The sequence below is a fragment of the Thermobia domestica genome, chromosome 9, assembly GCF_964235325.1.
Source record: "Thermobia domestica chromosome 9, izTheDome1.hap1.1, whole genome shotgun sequence".
Taxonomy (NCBI): Eukaryota; Metazoa; Arthropoda; class Insecta; order Zygentoma; family Lepismatidae; genus Thermobia; species Thermobia domestica.
This window is the reverse complement of record NC_137462.1, coordinates 265,072,031-265,092,139: the sequence shown is the minus strand read 5'-3', so window position 1 is coordinate 265,092,139 and position 20,109 is coordinate 265,072,031. Positions and strand designations below refer to the sequence as shown.

General features: G+C 35.8%; 1 protein-coding gene across 2 annotated transcripts in view; it reads right to left on the bottom strand.

The window, feature by feature from the left end:
- Positions 1–20,109, bottom strand: part of LOC145660675 (uncharacterized) — a 46,580-nt gene that overhangs the window by 14,708 nt on the left and 11,763 nt on the right. The window lies entirely within an intron of this gene.

The following is a 20,109-nucleotide window of genomic DNA, read 5'->3' as shown; positions in this document are numbered from 1 at the left end:
AGATTACAGTTATTCCAATGCAATGTATAAGTTTCTAGATTTAGCTTAGTGCAATCAACAATGGTGTTTAAATATATATAATTGAAATTCTATACTTAATCATGAGTAAGTAATGCGTGTATATATATATATATATATATATATATATATATATATATATATATATATATATATATATATATATATACACGCATTACTTACTCATGATTAAGTATGGAATTTTAATTTAAGAATTTTAACATTTAATAATTGATAGGAATAAAATTAAACCAATCAGGAATTTTCTGACATCACACAAAGACCACAGATAAGGACATAAACGTATTTTTAAAATTTTATTTTGGTGATCAAATAATTATCTAATTAAAATAATTGACTACCAAATATCCATCCAATTCCAATGAAAAGTGTTAAAATTTACAGGAGATAAAAAAGTCTTAATTTAACGTCCCATGATTGTGCCCGTTAGGCTAATGGATACGATGATTAAAGCAAGTGAATGCTAATGGAAGAATTGGTGGAATGAGAAAGTGGGAGGAGAGGGAGTACCCCGAGAAAACCCACGGACATGATGCCCACCACAAACTTACTTGGGCGCGGATCGAGCCAGGGACCCCATGCACCAGATGTAAGCGCTTTACCACTGAGCCACCCTTACAAGAGATAATTTAGTTTAACAATTCTTTTAAGAAATTAAGCCGTTTTATTCGTATGTCATAAATAAGTATTTTATTTAAAACTCTATAATAAATAAGTATGTCATTTCCAAGAAAATTCAAAAAGGGATAATTAATTGTTGGGAAAGAGTTTTAAAAAAACTCAGAAAACGGTTCAGGAGATTTTCCTCATGTTCCGTAGATAAATATTTCATTAATAGCCCTGTAACATAGCGTAAGTCATCTCGTAAGTACTCCATAAGAGGTAGTGTATAGTTGGTGGTAACATTCTTTGAATGAAGTTTTCGGAAAATACATATTTGTAGTTTTGTTCACATTTCATCCATAAATGCCTTACAAGGGAACATATTATATTGATAGTAGCATTGCCCAATCAAACAACGCGCAATCGATAGAGGAGTGAAGAAAAGTGAGAAATCCAAAGATTTACGGGCCGACACCGAGAAACACAGGAGATACAGAGGGAAGAAGGATCTTGAATCATGTGAAGATAGCAATGCAAAAGATACTCTGACACAGAAATAACTTCAAAATGATTAAAGTAATCAAAATGGTATTTACACAACAGTAAGCAAACATTGTATCCACAGACATGCTCAATAACATCATATGTAATGCAGTGTTGCCAACTGAGTACAAAATGAAGTTTTGTTAAATGGCAGGGAACACAAGTTATAACATCTGAAAAATCTAATTATAAGTAGAACCGTACCTCTGAAGTCTTGATGTACAGTGTTGCCAACGTTTGAGGATAGGCCTATATGAATTTCTATATGAATCTTGGATGTAGAAGAGTATATACAGTACACAATTAGAATTAGTTAAAAAAATATGAGACCACGAACAAGAATATAATCTCTGAAGTACGAAAGTAGGGACGAACCATAGTGTCGATTTTTAATTTGTGTTACGTGCCATTTAACAAAATTTCATTATGTGCTAAGTTGGCAATACTGCATTACATATGATGTTATTGAGCGTGTCTGTGTGTATAATGTTTCCTTACTATACTGTTGTGTAAATGTCATTTTGATTATTTTAATCATTTTGAAGTTCTTTCTGTGTCAGTGTATCTTTTGCATTACTATTTTCACATGATTCTAGATTCTTCTTTCCTCTGTATCTCCTGTGTTTCTGGGTGTCGACCCGTAAAACTTTGGATTTCTCACCTTTCTCCACTCCTTTATCTATTGCGCATTGTTTGATTGGGCAATGCTACTATCAATACAAGATGTTCCCTTGTTAGTAACTGGAAAATCTCTCAGGTTAACGTCCCGCGTTTATGCCCGCTAGGCTAAGAGGGACGATGATTAAGGCAAGAGAATGATGATGGGAGAATTAGTGGAATGAAAATGTGGAAGAAAACCCACAGGGACACCACTTACTAGCGGTAAGCTCTTTACCACTGAGCCACTATGCCCCTCTTAGTGATAATTGCAATATGTTATAATTTAAGAAAGGTTTAGTGCGATAGCCCGTACCTTTACTTTTTATTTTAAAACCCTGACGAATTTCAAGGAAGCAGCTACGTGTCAGGAAACTATCGCGATGAGAGACCGAGTTTTTATGTAGCAAGAATATTATTCTGTACGAGCTTGCAATCTCTTCCAAGCGACTACAGTTTCCTTATTCGCTTTCATTTAAAACGAGAATCAACAAGACACAAATTCAGAGAATTATCTGACGAACATAAGTAATTTGAAAGACAAACCAGGAGCGGATTAAAGGCGGAGCCAATGGAGCCCAGGCTTCGGGGCCTCCAACCTCAGGGGGCCCTAAATCCCTATCTTTAATACTAAAATATAGCAATCATCTTATTATATTATACGCTTCAGACGCATGCTATTTTTTTTTCGATCACTCCGCTCATCGCTAGAGTTAAGTCTTCTTCCACCAGCGTGTTCATGATGCTTATTTTGTGAGGGAGTGAGCTACGTTGGGCCTCTGTTACAAACCAAGTTATTAGCTCGTGGTGACAAGTCCTTTGAAATATCTCTGTCACTACTTAGAGCAAAAATATGAAATGAAATCTTTGAGTTTTACGTCCTACGGTTATGCCAGTTAGGCTAAAGAGACGGTGATAATGAGTAATGAATGAAATGGTGGAATGAAGAAAGTGGGAGGAAACGGGAGAACCCCAAAAAAACCCACGCACACGGTGTTTATCCACCACAAAGTTCACTTTGCGGGGGCGGGGATCGAACTTAAGACCCCAAGCACCAGAGGTGAACACTCTACCACTGAGCCACCGCGGTAAACAGTATAAATTATGTAGTTCCTCGTTATGAAATTTTCACTATTCCCCATTCCCGTTCCTCTTGGGTCTGAATATTCGTCTCAGAATTTTATTCTCAAATACTTCCAGTCTGCGTTCTTTCCTCAGAGTAAGTGATCATGTTTTGCAGCCGTACATCACGACAGGCATGATTATCGTTTTTTATATTTTAAGCTTCAAATTCGTCGACAATATTCGTGATGAAAAAAAAGACTTAGAAATGAATAATAACACGAATTCTCTGCTTTCAATCGACATGTAATTTCTTTGTGCATATGCTTTTGGCGTGTTAATATTGATCCTAGATATCTGAAAACATCTACAATGTCGAAAGTATTATTTGATAAATATTTTGACGCATCCATAATTTGATGTGTTACGATCTCGGCGAACTTCCATATATTTGGTTCTCTCTGCATTTACTTTCAAACCCATGTCGCTGCAAGCGTTTAATACGACCTCTGCACTTCTTTCTATTGTTCTTCTATCATCCCATATTATATTGCTATGCAAATGTAAATTTGTTTAGTAGCTCGCTGCACAAAATAAATAAATAAATAAATAAATACATAAATAGATGTTCTATTTGTGTGCAATATTAAATTTTCCTGTGTTTATTTTTAAATTTATTTTAATGTCTCACAGCTTGTCCTGCAAGTTAATGGAAACAAAACATTATTCCAGAGCTCCTTCGTGGCTAAATGGTTAGTGTACACGCCTCTGGCATAGGGAACCAAGGTTCGATTCCTGCCGGGAGCTCATGTGGTTCGAATTCGACGTTAATAAGTAAGTTCAGCTCTCATATAGCCTTGCTGCTGAAAGGGACGTTAAACTCAAAATCAAGTCAATTTAAAACATTACTCCGGATCAAACCCACAACAACAAGAAGATATATATGTGATAATACCAGCTGAAGAAGAGAATTACTTTCCTACTTTATCGATTATTCTTGAACATATCCAACTGAGTTCATTTTGCAAAAAAGATTCTCACTAATATGTAAGAGCAGTAGCCATATAGTATATTGTTTTCACACTGTTCACTAACCATAACCTATTACAAAGTCGGTGTTGTAATATATTCATCAATATTGCATCTGCATGCATGAGAAGCTAATCTAACTTCGAGACCTATTTCCTAATAATCCCATTAGCTTGTTATCAGAGTGCTGAGAAGAGAACAATTGAATGAGAACATATGTGTAACTTCAGCACAACTAATGAATATAGAAAGATTTCGTCACCAAAAAAAGAATAAAAAAATAATATAATTGCTTGTGAGAAGTTGAAGAGTCTAAAAGTATCAATATGAATAAAATATTTGATATAAATGTGTCTCACTCAAGACGTACAAAAGTTTGCAGAAGTCTTATAAATCTCGTCAAGATAGAAATCTTCGTTCAAATGGTGTGACTGAACGACAAATGGCGGTGCAGTCTTCCCACGTTGTTTCTTACACCTGTTGAAGCGAAGTCCACAGAAGACTCACGGCAGCGTATCCCGTTTCTCACGCCAAAGATTACGAGTTTCCATCAGCTTTCCTTTCCTACTTCATTCAATCATTAACAGTCATTCGAACAGCAATGTTGTAACGGAAAACAAAAGAAGCAAATTCTTTTTCTTTTAATTCTTCCTTCTCAATGACATCATTAAAACATTTATTGCTGTTTTGTCTGTCTACACTTTTTTCTTTGTCAAAAACAAGTGTCCCCCCGCCGACAAGTTACATATATCGTTCCGTATTTTTCGTTATTTCCTTCCGCTGTGAGCTGTTCAGTGCTCTAAGAGAAAACACTCCTTAACAAACAAGTGACACAATATTATTAGTATCGGGCTTGAGGGGATTCAGTGAACTTATTGATATATTTAAATCTTACTTGGAAAATAGAAAACAATTCGTCGTGTACAAAGGTTGTAAGTTTCCACAGTATGTACAACTATCAGGGGTACCATAGGGGTCGAACTTAGGACCACTATTGTTTCTACTATTTATCAATGATCTACCGCGAAGTATACAACTCTCACACACTGATATTTGCAGATTATGTTAAAATATACATACACAATATAGACATTAAAAGACTGTAAAATGCTTCAAAGTGACTTGAACTAATGGCAGGGGCGGATCCAGGAGGGGGCAATCGGGGCGATCGCCCCCCAGATGAGGAAACTTCCTTATTTTATATATAAATAAAACCCATCCCAGAGTTTGGAGTTCTTAAAAGTAGCTCTAAGTAGCAGTATAACAACCCACCGCTCCCCAGAAGTCCGTCCTGGACCCGCCACTGACTAATGGGTTGGTGCAAAGAGAACATCATTAACGGGAACACTAACAAATGCAATGTAATGTCCTTTACCAATCGCAAAAACACGCAGAAATTTTTGTATAAAATGAGTGACATTACTTCACCGATCACGGACACTGTCAGGGAATTAGGGGTAGAGTATGATAGAATTTTAACATTTAACAATTATATAAACCAGTTGATTGACCAGGCGTACAGAAACCTTGGATTCATTATCAATATTAGCAAAGAATTTACCAGTATTACAACTATTCTAAAGCTATGTGAGCACTACGTTCGTACCAAATTTGAATACACAGCCACTATATGAAACTCTCACACAAAAACAAACATAAATAATATAGAAAAGGTTCAGAATAAATATTTAAGGCGCTTGGCATATAGGGAGGCATAAGTATAGGGTATATCCGAAGACATACAATAGTCAATTTTTAAACCTGAACTTCAAAACATTAAGTCTAGAACAGCGACGAATAATGCATGATATGTTGTTGCTATATAAGATATTTAACAGTAAAATCGACTGCACCGATTTACTTCAAGAATTTAAAGTACGCAGTCCTACAAATGTAACTCGTCTTGAAAATTTCTTTCTTTTTCTTTCTTTTTTCTTTTTTCTTTTTCTTTTTTTTTTTACTGCGGCAGATTACCCATGAATGCAAATAAGGGGTCACCATTATGGAGATTTAGTACAACCTACAATAGGTCAACAAAATACAGAAGAGATTTGGATATTAATATTAACAGAATAAGTCAATTCAAGGCAGCTCTTTGTAATATAATAAGAAATAATTGTAGATGATAGAATATTAATGATATTGCAACCATATTACAACTGTAAGTGTATTATAATGAATGTATGAATGTGTTATAGTTGCTTAATACATGTAACGGACACTGTAATTGGGTTATGTAGCCTGTTGTCTAGAAATACATCAATAAATAATGTAATGTTTGTAACGTCTCTCCGTTCGTTACTTCACACAAAAACTCTTGAATGGAAGCCATTTTTTAAAATTCTGTTTCTCGCAATAGAAAGCTAGAGCTATTATCTCGTCCAAATTTGTTAATTGAATTTATCTCTTAACATATTCAAGGATAACGGTGATTTTAACCTATTAGTATGAAAAAGCCCGAGAACACTCGGGTGTTTAATTTTATAGAAAATATAAAATCCCGCGTATATTTGTGTTAACTTTATAACCGTACATGTTTTGCAAGGCATTTATGCAGGGCGTCATTTCGGTCATTGGGGCAATTGAACCCCTAAGTTTAAAATACATACGCTTTTTTTTTAATTGTATACAGTACTAACATACTAACAAAAAAGAAAACGTGAAACTCTTATGCCAGTGAACAATCTTAACTTACCCTAACTAAAATCTGGAATGAAACTACTGGCATTACTATCAGAAGTTTCTGCCGTTACTGGTAGACCATAGAATTGAAAGGTTCCATTCACTAAAGTCCTTTCCTAAACTAAACTCTTCGTTATTCGGACAATCTTTGACATCATTTAACTTTATATAGGGTGTCCAATATACAATGCAACCCGGAGTTTGGGATAGTAGAACTTTCGAACCTGAATTGATACACAAATAATGGTTATACCAAAATGAAGCCTTGTTCATGCATATATTTTTAAACTAGGAAGCAACGATTCAAGCACACTAGGAACCACACAGTGATGAAAGATGTAACCAAAGGTGTAAATCTTTTTTTTTTTTTTTTTTGCATAATATGTAAATTGACTTATAACTCATACGTATGGATGTTCTGTCGTTAATTTTTAGCTTGTTTAGTTGGAGTAGCTTGGAAATTAAGGATCAGAAAAAAGAATTTTTCATTTCCAACGATAACTAATCGGATGAGGCCATGTAAGGTGGAACTAGCGAAATCGTAGTTTTCATAAATCAACACTCTGAATTGGCAATCTGCTAATGTTTCAGTGCATCAAAAGGTATGTTAAGGATTTGTCTACATTATGCAATTTCTGAAAACAATGAAAAGAAAACTTTTAAATTATCATGATAAAACTTTTACTTACATGCACCCGGCAACACTGCTATTCATTTCTATGGAGCTACTTAAAGCAAGAGGTATACAATAACAATTCTCGAACTATTCAAGATCTGGAAACGAACATTCGCAGTGCCATTGAGTACAGTAACATTTCTAATCTTCGTAAAGTTGCTGCCAATCTGGTGAAACGTGTAAACCAGTGTTTGAATCAAAACAGGAGACACTTCCAGCACCTGCTGCAGAGCTAGTAACTCATTTCTGATGATTGCAGTGTTGCCGGGTGCATGGAAGCAAAAGTTTTATTATGATAATTTGCAAATTTCTTTTTCATTCTGTTCAGGAATTGCATATACATATATAGACAGATCCTTAACACACCTTTTAATGCACTGAAACATCAGCAGGGTTGCCAATTCAGGGTTGATTTATGAAAACTATGATTTCCCTACTTCTCCCTTACAGAGATCTCATCCGATTAGTTATCGGTGGAAATGAAAAATTCTTTTTTCCGATCCTTAATTTCCAAGCTACTCCAACTAAAGAAACTAAAAATTAACGACAGAATATCCATACGTATGAGTTATGAGTCAATTTACATGTTTTGAAAATAAATGATTTACATCTTGGGTTACATCTGTCAACACTGTGCGGTTTCTAGTGTACTTCAATCGTTGCTTCCTAGTTTAGATATCTATGAATGAACAAGGCTTCATTTTGGTATAACCATTATTTGTGTATCGCTTCAGGTTCAAAAGTTCTATTATCTCAAACTCCGCGTCGCATTGAATATTATACACCCTGTAGTCTTTCTTTTACCTTGTAGCATTTTTCTTCATCGATGTCAACCCTTCCCGGTGGTCTAGTGGTTACCGCGGTGTGCCTTTGTTGCACGTGATCCCTGGTTAAATTCTCGGTTCTAGAGCACAAAAAATTAACTTCACAATTACTCATTTTTAATAACCACCCGTCTCTTTTTAGCTTAAGGAGCATAACTAGGGTTGCCAACCGTCCGGTGTTTTACCGGACAGTTTGGTTTTTGATCTCCTTGTCCGGTGTCCGGTACGATCTCAAAACCAGACGTTAAATGTCCGGTAATTTTTCTTCTTACTAGTCTTATTCTCTGTTCTATTCAGATTATTTTGGAGTGACGAAAGGAATCGTGAATATGATTAGAGCAGAGCTTATAACTCACTTTGATATCCACTTGATATGAGCGGAATTTCCTGAAGAGTTAAAAGTAAGAAAATATACTGGGTTTGTCAAAACTGCTAAAAATCCAAGGATCTTATAAAATAGAGGATCTGCCCTTACAACAAAATCTTGAAGCCATACGTCACTGTTGTGCCACCCTTACTCTGCCCACTCCGCCCAATAGGATCGCAATGTTTTGAGCCAACAATTATGGCGGAAACGAAAGTAGCCAATCAGACGATGGTGGAAACGAGAGTAGCCAATCAGACGTGCCGATGCTCGGTTGTTTTTTTGGCTTCATCGATTTAATAGGATGACGATACATATGGGCAGATCCTCTATTAATAACATCCTTGTAAAAATCAACAAAAGTACATTTTCAAGAGAGCAGCTAGCACTAGATCATCCTCAGATACATCTTCCAATTAAATAATACATCCAGATCCAATAAAAGTATGTAGACATTATGAGCAAAGCTGGTATCATCCCCAGCAAAGCTGGTAAGATTTATTTTTCCAGTTATATTTTGTGCATGCTATAATTATATTGCAAATTATATTTGCTTTTCTGTTTTAAATATGATGTATTATTGATGGTGGACTACAAAAAATTACACTTGCCGACTCAACCAAAACTGCAATAATATGTAAGCTGAATAAATGTTTCAAAAGTAACTAAAGTTATTAAGTTCGAATTCCGAATCGCTCAATTTTATGTGAAGTAACCACTTTCAGATTGTTCATATTTTTGACAAGCGATGATGTCACAATCTTAAGAGTACACCGTCAACAATTTGACGAAGGGTCGTATCTGAAAATCTCTTTTTCAGAAATAAAAAAAGAAATAATAATTACTTGGGCTGAAAGGCAGTTGAATATGTAATATCTTGTCACCTATTCCAGATGATTATTATGTGGAATTATTGATCAATTATTATATAATGTAACTTTTTCCTCCTCTGTGGAATTATGTTTCTTTTTTTTATGTCTGAAAAAGTGAAATTTTGATGTGATACGACCCTTCGTCAAATTGTTGACGATACGTACTCCAAGGTTTCCCGTATTTACATTTTCAAAAGTTGACAACCCTAGGCCTAACCGCAAACGCGCCGATTTTTCTGTAAATTTGGGGGGGGGGGGAGAGCACTCAGACGCAGAAGATATATATATGAGGATGTTAAGACAAATTGCATTCAAATTATGCCAAATACTGTATATTCATAAATACACTAGGGAGCCCACATGAGCTTTGAGGGAGCCTGGGCTCCCCACCCTCCCAGGATCGGCGCCCTTGCATAGCCGTCAAACGTTAAACTAAAAAAAAATCCTGTCATTCCACTTTTTTTTCGATAAAAATTAATAAATGAAATGAAAATTTAAATGTCGCACAAATTTTCCCTGAGTCTAAAGAAAACATGATTAATGAGAGTCAATTATTATGAAACTTTTTTTGAAGTAAAAATATGGGAGAAAATGGAAGAACAGTGGGAATACAAAGAGACACAATGCTTTCCTCCACAAACTCATATGGTCCGGGATCAAAGGGGGAACCTTACACAGAAGAATTGAGCCCAATACTACTTAACTACCAACAGTGGCGTATTTAGGGGGGCTTCCGGGCTTAACCCCCCCCCCCCCGAAATCTTAATTACTATAGTAAAGTATATGAAATCTCTTGCTGAATTTTCACATTTTCAGGCAAAGCCTTCCCACCGACAGTTAGCAAAGCCCTCCCCGAAACAAAATCGTAAATACGCCACTGACTACCAAGCTACAAAAATCATTGATTTATAAGCGTTACTTCAACATTATAACAAAAAAATAACATTATTCTTTCATTTATAACACTCACTTATTTAAAGGAAACAAACAAAAGTCGTACGTTATCTTACTTAACCAAATGAAGGCTGGGCGTCAAATGAGGTCTAATCTCACCTTTTTGAGAACCCATTGCGATCATGGTTACATTTCACTAATCGATAGTCAATTAGACTCATAAACTCTTTACTTAAATCTACTTGAATTTTATACGTATCGTCCATCTGTAAACAATAGCGTGAAAATAGTTCAGGACAAGTACATTGTTATGTTGTCTTGTCTGAATATTCTGCCTGAAGAGCCGTGGTGGCTCAGTGGTAGAGCGTTCACCTCTGGTACTTGGGGTCCCGGGTTCGATCCCAGCCCCCGCCAAATGAACTTTGTGGTGGACAAACACCGTGTGCGTGGGTTTTCTCGAGGTTCTCCCGTTTCCTCACACTTTCTTCATTCCACCATTTCATTCATCACTCATCATCACCGTCTCCTTTAGCCTAACCGGCATAACCGTGGGACGTAAAACTCAAAGATTTCATTTCATTTCATTTCATTCTGCCTGAAGGTAGTTGTATCCCATTTGCCTACGGGACACCAAAAAGTTAAAACTTCAATTTACAGCTAATCATTTAATTTTAAAACTATCAGCAAATGTTCTCCTTAAATTTGTTTAATTATACAGGGCAAGTCAAAATGAAGGGCCTAATTTCAGAAATTATTTACTGTGAAATCTAATACATATGTTATTGAAAGACATGTGCTAAGGAAGGTAAACTACCAAAGTATGCTTCAAACATATCATAAGTGTTTTATATGATCACCTCACGTAACACAACACACATGAAGCCAATAATCTATCTCCTGCCAAACATTTCGTAACATAATTCAGTCGATATCAGCAAATCATTTCATGCCCACTGCTTACTTTTAGCTGTAGCAAGTGGAAACAATGCGTGGAAACTGAACTTGGAAACTTAACCTTTCGATCCGGTTCACATCATTTCCATAACACTTCCAACTTCTCACAGACGATTATGTGCTCACCGTTTTCAAGGCTTACTTTTTACGTACACTGGACTCACCTTTAAGGCTGAGCATATTTGGGAGTTCTGTTTGGAGCCAGGGACGTACGCAGGTGGTGTGTCCTGTGAGTTCGGACCACCTCCCCGAAACCCCGACTTTTTCTGTAAATTTAGACAGTTTTAGGGAAGATTTTACAAATTCTAACATAATTAGCCTCACATTAAATTTGAAATCCTCCCCGAAAACTTTAGATCTCTCCTGAAATAAATTCCTGCGTATATAGCTGTAGGAAGCATATCCGGGAACTGTGTCCTATGGGAAATCCCTTGACACATTTCATCATTGCACATTACTGAATCAATCTGTGACTACTTTTAGGCTGATATCAATCGTCACTCCATAGTTCTTCATTTTCAAAATAACACGTGTTGCAAGACATTTCCCCCCACTTTTTTGACGGCTCTAGCTCTGAAAATATGCACTTTTTTCCTACAGGTCAGTATGACCTTTCTTTTTCTTATTTTGATGTAAGGGATTGCTTCTTACAGTTCGTCGATATAGTTCATTATTACTCTGTACAATGCAAATACATTTTGGAAAAAAAAGAGACATTTAACAGGACATGAAGGGGAAATTACCAAAATTAAACTATTAAATGTGCAGTTTATTTGAAAGAAAAGAGGAGAATAATCCCCATATAAATCAATGGACTAAAAACAAGAATGGCCGAGATAACGAACCACCCAACTGCAGCAACCTAGTGTGGTAATTTAAAAAAATAATAGTTAACATATCACTCCTCACATACATTAAACGTTATAATTTACAACATCCGTTTTCTTGTAAGATTTCTGTCGATATGCATGGAAGAAAACAAACTCTAATTCGTAAGCAATTCATATTTAACTTTTCCTTTTCATCGTGGGTAACTGCACATATGTTAAGCAATATGTTCTCCTTAATAGTCCATTGTCTACATGCAGGACAAGAAACATGGTTTTATAAAAATGGTCTATTGTTTATAATAGGAGAGCTTTTTCTCGCCACTTAAAGAAACAACAGATAACAATTTAAATTAGAGTGTTGTTTTTTAAATAAATGCCCGCAAAATCTTGATAAGAATTTAAAATAATTTAGAGATGAGTTTTATTTATTTAAGGTTATTAAATTAACGTCTACCTTAAACTAGAAATACAAATTACGAACAAAGCAACGTTTATTTAAAAATAATAAAAGTGTAACAGTTTCGCCAAATAACTGAACATATTGGCTTCGTCAGTCATTATCTGTATTATGAAATATCTCAGTGGAAACAAAGCAACGTTTATTTAAAAATAATAAAAGTGTAACAGTTTCGCCAAATAACTGAACATATTGGCTTCGTCAGTCATTATCTGTCTTATGAAATATGGCAGTGGTATCTGAAGTCCGGACATTGTCTAATCAAGCCAATATGTTCAGTTGGTTGGCGAAACTGTTACACTTTTTATCATTTTTAAATAAACGTTGCTTTGTTTCCACTGAGATATTTCATAAGACAGATAGTGACTGATAAAGCCAATATGTTCAGTTAGTTGGCGAAACTGTTACACTTTTATCATTTTTAAATAAACGTTGCTTTGTTTCCACTGAGATATTTCATAAGACAGATAATGACTGATAAAGCCAATATGTTCAGTTGGTTGGCGAAACTGTTACACTTTTTATCATTTTTAAATAAACGTTGCTTTGTTTCCACTGATATATTTCATAAGACAAATAATGACTGATAAAGCCAATAGTTCAGTTAGTTGACGAAACTGTTACACTTTCACCATTTTTAAATAAACGTTGCTCTGCTCGTAATTTGTATTTCTAGTTTAAGTTATTTAAGAGAAAAAAAAAGTTAGTACGAATCAGTTAAACATTTTCAGCTCAGTATTGAGATGGTGGAATGAAAATATGTGGGTTCTGTTTCCTGTTTCTTTCCCAGCTTTAACATTCCTTCCTATGTCCTTGATGGCTTTCCTTATATTTTTAAGTAAAATAAATGTCTTTAACAGGAGCTTCATGTAAAAAGGCAGGAGAGTGATGATAAATTCAGAGGAGGCCCCCGAGATTTCCCCTCGGAGCAACGAAATTCTCAACCCAAAGATATTCGTGCTCTTCGGTCATAATCATTGTGGATCACAGTATTTTTGCAATACAACTTTTCAGCCCCAGTGTATTGAAATTATCCTCCCGGTGAAACTCTTCTGAAATAATCACTGTAGAAGAGGCAATTGCCCTTTTTGAATTTGAGATACTATAATCAACATCATAGTAATAAAGTAATCAATATCTCGAAATTCGACTTATATTTCTAGGGAATCTTTCCCCCCTCCAAGCAAAACCTAAAATTGACTCTCCTGATCTTTAACCCCATTTAATTATTTTGCAGTAAATAGGCTTTCAAATACCGTTATCTATTTGTTGTTTGATGCTCCCGTTAAAAATATGATTGATAGTGTTTTGACGCAAAAACTCGTCATACAACCCAGGAAACTCTTCACTTTAGCCCTTGCACAAAAATCGCTAAATATTTATAAATTGAAAAACCTGATTCATACTTAACAACACCTGCAAGAAGTGGTGGATCCACTGAAAGGGTGGATAGAGCGACTTCCCTCTTAAGAGTCATTGTTGTATGTTTCTTTGTTTACTTGCAATGTGGTTTTTTCGGGCAATCTTATCTGCGTGACAGAAGTCTGCCACGAAGCTAATCAAAATGTGAGGTATTTACGCAGACGTACAATTTGAACTGTGGAGATTTCTGGTCCTAGTTCCTTGTGCGCTTTGCAATAAGCCTCTAAGGAAGGAGCGTATGATTCAACCTTTGAACGAATAACTGTACTAAGGAGGGGAAAGAATTTAAAGTCTGAACTAAAAATTCACATTTTACCTTCGTGTTACAGAATACAGTTAGGGATGTGATGCAGAGCCCGAAACATAAGATGGTTAATTTCTTGCACCTTTATACAAAAATAAAAGCAGTAGAATTTTCAGAGCTCGAACCAGCGACCCCACACACCAGAGTTAAGCATTCTACCACTGTGCCACCGTACCCCTTTTGGAAGTGTTTGGACTATATGAAAGTTGGAAATATGATGTATTTAACAATTATCTTGTCATATTTTCAAAGAATTATATTCTGGATCAGTAGTACAACATTCATTTGACTGTGGGTTTATATACTTAGGTACTCAGAGATCAATTTATGACTATAATATTTTATAAAACCTCACGGTAAATGGGAGAATTGGTTAAATATAAGGCATATCTTTTATTTCCTACATCTGAATATAAGTATCTATTATGATAGGAACATGTAAAACCAGAATTCTAAGAAATTTTTAATAATGCATGGTATTGAAAACAATCTGAGAGCTCGGAGAACATGTTGGGCCAATTTTTAAGATGACGCCAGGATGTATGAACTTGTGCTACACAGTACATAGAACAACAAAGATTTTTTTTTAAATTTCCAATCTTCTGTCAGTTTGTGTTTTACCACATTTTTTTTTTTTTTTTTACAAGATCAGATATTTCCATTTATCGTCAGTCTCCCTTAGTCTACATGTTATGAGCGTGAAGCGTCAAATTAAAAATATTGTATTCTTTCACCTGTAACAATGTAATTTTTGTAAAATTAAAGATTTCTCAATGTACGAAACAGTAAATACAACAATATCATTATTAAACTTTAACGTGAGTATAGCCAGTCTTTAGCTCTAAGTGTTGTGATTATATGTAAATAAACAATATTAATCAGGTTAAACTTTCTCTTTTGCTAACCGTGTTATAAATGTATATTAGACATTTATTTAATTTTAAACCAAATTTCTTCTCTTTATTTCTAAAACGTGAGTCTCTCTCTCTATATATATATATCATGAATTTTAACTAGACATTCATTTTACAAACAGTCTATATGCTGATGATACTCGTACAATAATGCAAATGTGGCCAAATTAGCTACATTTCCATTTCATATTGTGGGAAGTTGTTGTCATATAAATGATGTTTCATGCAATGATGTATTCTAATGATAAATACACATTGCTATATCTTCTTTGCCGTTGTTTATAGCCAGCAAAACAAGGAAATGAGAAGATTTACTATTAAACTAGCTGAACCTGCTGTCTACTCAAAGTATCGTTCTGTTATGACCATGAATCTCCTACCCATTGTGTATATCTTCTTACTCACACAAGTAAAGGAATTGAAGTAATAGGAAGTGAATTGCTATGTATAGATGTTGGAGTGAGTTTGTAGCAAATTTGTTGCAGTAACACAATATCAAGTATATATATATATATATATATATATATATATATATATATATATATATATATATATATATATATATATATATATATATATATTAAATAAATCCACATCCGTCCGAGTACGCCTCATTGCGTCTCTTTTGGCATTTGAAGTTGCCAGCATGCAATAAGTTTTGCCATTCAGATTTAAGCATAGCGCCTGTACTATCGTCAACCCACCATACGTAACTTCTCTAATGGTTGCCTAACATCGTACTTTCGGCCTGCAACAATGTTAATCTTATGGGTTCAAAACGGCCCCTAAAATGTTGGAAAGAACAATAACGACACGATTTTTGAAAATTTGAATGAGAACTGGACAATCTACACAAAATTTGCAATCGATCAGTGAAAATGGCACTTTTCTAGCGCTTGTCTTTTCCGAGATCTCATTGTCGAAAGATTACAGACAAACATATAAACCTATACGGACAAACATAAACCTATCATTTTAATATACAGATGATAACTTGGGAATAGAGTGGAATAGAGTATTTTAAAAGAATATTTCACTAGAATATTAGTCTTTGTTTTAGATTGCTGAGAGTGAAGACATCAAGTGTGAACCTGAAACGAAGTCACGGATAGAAGTGAAACAAGCCTTTAAGAAGAAGAAAAATCTCTTTTGTGGATCTTTGATTAAAAAGTTACCAGAAAGGCTCATAAAATGTTATGGTTGGAATCTTGTATTGAATAGAAGAATGCAATAAAAGAAAATAAACAAGCAGAGTCACACTGTATACCACGTAAAGAAGCTTGGTTTAGGATTTAGGATTTAGATTTCTGGGCTCTCGGCATCTATGGCCATGCTAGCCCGTTACTCTTTAGGGATGACGTCTATCGGCGAGAACACTATCCGGGGAAAGGGAAGTAAGGAAGCGGTCTGGGACCAAAATTTAGGTACCATTCCGGCATTGTCTGGTGTGAATAAGGAAAAAAACCAGGAAAACATCATTCAGGATGACTGGCCTGAAAAGGGTTTTTTACACTTTTCGACCGAGTGTCCCGACCAGGAATGTAAAGAAATTTGGTTTCTTGAGCTACACAAGTGGAAGTCAAAATCAAAAGTAAAATAAATTAATATTTAACTCACTATCTAACTCTGTGATCTATGAAACCCGGAGGTTCAATGCCGCGTTCACCAAAGCTCTCCACTAACTTTTATCCTTAGCCAACCGGCTCCAGTTTCTACTTTGTATTCCTATTTCTACGAGATCCATCTTAATATTGTCCTCCCATCTGCGCTTAGATCTTCATAATGGTCGTTTACCGATTGTACTTCCAGTTAAACCGTTTCTACTTTCTTCGATTCTAGCTTCATGACTTGCCCACCAGAGCCTCTTAAACTTGATGACCCTAACAATGTGTGGTAAACGGTATAAATTATGCAGTTCCTCGTTATGAAGTTTCCGCCGTTCCCCATTTCCGTTTCTCTTGGGTCTGAATATTTGTGTCAGAATTTTATTCTCAAATGCTTTCAGTCTAGATTCATCCGTCAGAGTAAGCATACAGCACAACAGACATGATTATCGTTTTATATAATTTAAGCTTCAAATTCTTTAACAGAATTCCGACGACAAAAGTTTTTGAACTGAACAATAACACGAATTTCCTGAATATTTAAAAATACAAAATATTTAAATTTTAACATATTTCGAGTAGAAAGTTACTTAGTTTCATACTATTGGTATATTCCACGCACAAATTGGTATTTTGCACCCTGAGCATTATACTAACTCGCTAATCTCAAGAGCACTGCAACCACTATCAAAATAAGCATCATATCTATAATTACTCCAATAGAAATACATGGGGAACCTCTTTTGATTTTCCATATCTTGGGATCAACTAATTGTAACATCTCCATCAACGAAATGAATTACCAACCTTTTAACCTCTACATCGTGGTCAAAATTAATGGTAATCCACTGAGTAGTTCTTGCAATTTTGTGTCTCACAAACGAGCAGATAGTTTTAAAATAATCCATCCACTGTAGCCTATTTCTCTCGCCCCTTGATTTTGCTACCATCGTATCTTTTATCCGCGACTCCCATAAATTTCATAGGTCTCCAGATAGATTTTCTGTGAGGGTGCCCTAATGCCAAGCATAGCCAACGATCATCACTACTTTCCAGCTTCGTTTTTATGAAAAGTGGCAAGTAACAATTCAAAAGTCCCTAAATTTCTGACTTATCAATAGATTAAACTTGATTCTTGTCACTAAACTGCTTTTAGATAGTCGTAAAATCTAAACCATTTTTTTTAAAATCTAGCTTTGTTCAATTTAATTTCTATCTTCTTCGTCTTGTTCACTTCAACCATAGGTTGGTGGGCAACGTGGAAATTTCGAAACCTCTCTCTCCCTTGGGAGAGCTGTTTTATACTTTGATAGGGTCTCTTCTTCGTAACTGCTTCTATCTTTGTTCTTCCTCTTTCTGGTTTCCTTCTACCTTTCCCTCTATCAGCACGGTGATCCAATCAGAGTGCTGAATAAAATGACCAAGCATGCTGTTTCTTTCTTTCTTTTTTTTTCTTTTTTTTCTTTTTTTTTTGCTATTATCTTCATGATCTGTCTTCCTTCATTAGCTTCCTTTAGTACGTCTTCATTCCTTTTCCTTTCGGTCCATGATATGCGCAACATTCTGCACCAACACCACATTTCAAATGCTTCCAGCATTTTCTCAATGTCCACGTCTCTGATCCGTAAATCGCCACGCTACATACCAGGGTCTTAATAAATCATTTACGAACGTCCAACGACACATTTCTTGATGTTAACAGTTCTCTTTTCCTATTGAATGCTTGTTCAATTTAATTTCTATCTAAGTTATGATTATTTTTTATCGTTGTCCGGAATTTTAAACTTGAAAAAGTAACTATTGAATAAAGAAAGCCTTTAAAAAAAGAGAGAGAGGTTTTCGCTTATAGGTTGCCCTGTTTATATCATTCTCTATGTGATTAGTTTCTTCTCAGCTCTTGTCCTAATCAGTTTCTCTTTCTTATTCTAAAGTGCTTATCTCTGGTACGTGGGGTTCCTGGTTCAATCCCCTGTAAAGAAAGTTTGTGGTAGACAACATCGTGTCCGTGGGTTTTCTCAGTGTACTCTCGTTTCTTTCTACCTTCTCATTCCACCAATTCTTCCATCGTGGCCCCGCGTAGCGTAGTCGTTAACGCTCTTGCCTTCGGTGCGAGCGGTCCCGCGTTCGGTTCCCGGTTGCGGCACTCAGTCCAAAAAGTGTAAAACGCTTTTTCAGGCCAGCCACCCTGAATGATGTTTTTCTAGGTTTTCCTCATTCACATCAGGAAAGTGCCGGGGTGGTACCTAACTTATAGGTCCCAGGCCGTTTCCATCCTTCGCCAATCCTTTCTTTCTACCCTTTCCTGGGATAGTGTGCTCGCCGAGGGACGTCATCCCTCAAACGTGAGGGGCTAAATGGCCTTACATGCTGAAAGCCCAGATATCGAAATCCTACACCTCCAAATCTTTCATCATCATTCATTGGCTCTAACCATCACTCCATTAGCTTAAAGAGTGTAAGCGTGAGATGTTAAACTGAGATTTTTCATTTCATTTTCATTTGTATTGCAAGCAGTAGTTAACCATGTACTACTTCTAATTTGAGTATTCTCTTCGTATAGTTTGAAAGTCTTAGTTTCACACTGTGAAACGATGCTCTGCTAGAATAGAGGATTTATTTGTGTACTGCATATGAAAATATCCACTGGTAAGTAACAGATAGTGTCTATTGTGCTCTGTCTTCTGTTAACAGTAACATACCCTACTTATAAATTGTTGTAGGTAGCCACTTTTGGTGCTTACTGTACACTACTATCCAGAAAGGAAAGTCAATTTACCAGGGTCGTAACTTGTGGAGGGTAGGGGGCAACTGTCCCCAGGGAAACTCCTGGCCGTTCTAGGAGGGCCCACTTCAAGACAAAATTTTCGTACTTCACATACGATACGAACATTAAATTATTAATGAAGCATCAAACAGGCTCACTATATTACATAAACAAAACAACACACCAAAGATAAATAAAACAAAAATGAGTCGTGGGCCCATTTCAGTAAAAAATGTCTACTATTAGGGGCCCTAGAAATAATATTTATTTTCATGGCTTTGAGATTTGTTAATATTGTCCCCTTAGTTAATTTGCCATGTATGGAACGGATCCAGGGGCGTAATTAACGGCTCCGCAGACCTTGCCGTGCGGAAGAGCCCACAGGCTCCGGGGGACCCATAAAGAGTAAGAGAAAGATGGAAAGAGGGGGCCCAAGAACTAGAAAAACAACTTTTTCTACGGGGCTCAAATACGCGTATTAATGCTTGCCCCCCAGAAGAAATCTAAGTTACGGCGCTGCAATTTACACTGAAATACGATATTTTATAGGAAACAGTTGAAGCAACTGTATCCTCACGTACAATTAAACTTTGCGAGATGTCTTGTTAACAAAAC